Source organism: Brachyistius frenatus, unplaced genomic scaffold (assembly GCF_029030835.1).
Source record: "Brachyistius frenatus isolate BFR_SWC_R1_liver_20210118 unplaced genomic scaffold, ASM2903083v1 Contig_30, whole genome shotgun sequence".
NCBI classification, from domain to species: Eukaryota; Metazoa; Chordata; class Actinopteri; family Embiotocidae; genus Brachyistius; species Brachyistius frenatus.
Window position 1 is genome coordinate 1480001 of NW_027210629.1, and position 2786 is coordinate 1482786.

Sequence of the window (2786 nt, forward strand, 5' to 3'; positions counted from 1 at the left end):
CAATGTGCCTCACATCGTTATAAAACAGAAAAACTTTAATGGGAGTGCCGTGTCAAGTCTAGTGACAGAGGAGGTGCTGCACTTGTGTTTATCACGGTGACCGCTCAGTTGGCTCTGTAGAAGGACGGGCAGGAATTAGCAGCTGTTTTATAATGTGTGTTAATCGGAGAGATTATCTTGATTAGGTTAATCTGAGAATGTTTGTGAGTGAGAGACTGTCTATCTCTGTGTATTACAATTTGGCTGCAGTTTGGTACCATTAAAACTGGAGCAATGCCCAACGGCACATCGTAATTTTAAATGTCCTTGTTGTAAGATTCAAAGTCGGTATGTCATAGTTTATAATCAGCTGAAGGCAGGAGGAGCCAGGCTATATTCTTCAGCATCTAAATAGTGTTTTGTTGATTTCTTGTCAACAAACTCCACTTGTAGTCGATGTCCACAGGATCTCCCCATATAAACTGAATCCCCTCAGAGACCAGACATCTGTATTCTTGTCTTGGGCGTCAATCCCGACTGGAATTTAAAAATGTCTTTTTAACTGCTAAGAATTAGATTCCATGTGGTCAAAGTGTAAAAAACAGATTGTGTTCAATTAAATTCATCTATCAAATCCACTGGCTGTACATTGACATCTGTACGTGTGTAGGTGTCTCCACACAAAGCAGGCCCCCACTCACATAATGACCCCCACAACAATATAGAGATCTCATCTAACTCTATTGACATATTGACGAACCTTGTCACCCACGAGAGCGCCCCAAATCGGCATGTTGCTCACACAGTCATGTAACCTAGATTTAGGTCAGAGCACCTGCCCTATTGTTTAGTTTATTATTTCACTAAAGGCAAGCTTAAGTGCAGCTGACACTGTTGTAAAAAATACATGTATGTATAATATATGCTATACATAATATATATAAAAAAATAAAAAATAAAAAAAAGGATAGCTAATGCTTTATCCTGAATTTTTTTTTATTTATTTAATTTATAAAAAAAGGTCCCAAAAAAGTTCACTTCTAACTAACAGGAGAGAATACGCATAATTTTACCAAAAACCCTCAGACCTGAGGGCAGACTGGACACTACACTGACTCACTATCGCCTCTTAATGTACAAAGTGGGATTACGGGATTTGAATCTTACATATTGCACCTTTAACGCTTTTTATCTTTACTTCCTGCCCTAAAAGTGACATATAAAAACTGACGAGAATTTGCTTTTGTACTTCCATCATAAGTGTGTAAGAAAATATTTTTAAAGAACTCAGCACAGGCTATATGTATTTTTTACTTGGTTGCTAAAACTGTCGTCCTCTCACGAACATGTGAGTCATGGCACATGAAGGTAATCACTGCACCGAGTTAGTCTGTGATCATTTATTTATTCTTTAAGGTGAAACACAACACAACCCTCCTTTGGATTAGGCCAGTCCAGTGGTAAACTAAAGCAGAAAATATGTTTGTCAACAGATGAACATGTGGATAAAAATGCAGAGAAATTAGCTGTATGCTCTAAAGTGAATATTTACAGTGGACATATTACTATATATAGTTTATTCATACATAACACAAGCACACATAGTCGTCATACCTGATGGTTTGGTATCCTGCTGTTTTTCTGTACTCAGTTACAATAGACAAGCGATAATAACTGAAATGCATGCATGCACACGGACATAAAGACACACAAAGAATTAAGCACTTGTACACACAGACCTACACACACACACACACACACACACACACACACAACACACTTATCAAGTGATTAACTGTCAAACTGCACAGCCAGAGTTCAGCAAAGGTCAGGATTGATTTACATAGACAGATGGAGAGCCCTATTACTGTATGTGTGTGTGTGTGTGTGTGTGTGTGTGTGTGTGTGTGTGTGTGTGTGTGTGTGTGTGTGTGTGTGTGTGTGTGTGTGTGTGTGTGTGTGTGTGTGTGTGTGTGTGTGTGCGCGCGTGTGTGTGTGTGCGCGTGTGTGTGTGTGTGCGTGTGTGTGCGTGTGTGTGTTTGTATGCCCTATTGAGCCCCACCACATACACAAATGCACACAAAAAAAAAGCACACACAGGCGCACACTCCCCTGTGGCGCCGCTCTGTGCAACTAGTTCATGTTACCATAGAGATGATGAGCTTGCAGTACATCATCATGATGGGGTCGAGGCACAGTTAAAGGTCAAAGGTTATGGGTGGCATAGTGTGTGTGGTGTGTTTGAGTCTGTCAGTGTATCAGTATGACTGTCCCGGGGTGGAAATCTTGCAATGTGAGAATGTTTTGTGAGCAATCAACCTGAAAAAAAGCAGTTTGAAGCCATTTACAGTACATGCCAGAGACACAGTTAGAGGTTATATTTACAGAATTTTGAGTCACGAAACTCAGCAGAATACATTAGTCGAAAGCATCCGTGGCATCTGAGCATTTGTATTGTGAGATTTTATCTGATAGGAAAACAGCTCTAACATGTTGACCATTTGTTTTTTTTAGTCAAAATTGCTATAACTTTTTTTGTCGATTTAAAGCTACATGAAACAAATGCTGACTGAAACCAAGTGGCAACCATCAATATAGCAAATAAAAGTATATTTTCTGTGCAGATGTTCAGAACCAAATTCATGGGTGGTTTCACACTATTCCCAATTTACGAGGGTGGAACAAAAAGTTCAGAGACTGCTCCTGTTGCATTCAAGTTTTGTCGCTTGATCCATTGGTGTTGGACTTTACATAACTGAAACTTGATCAGAGGGAGCACATCAAAGTGTGGCTAGTGTAGCCAGATT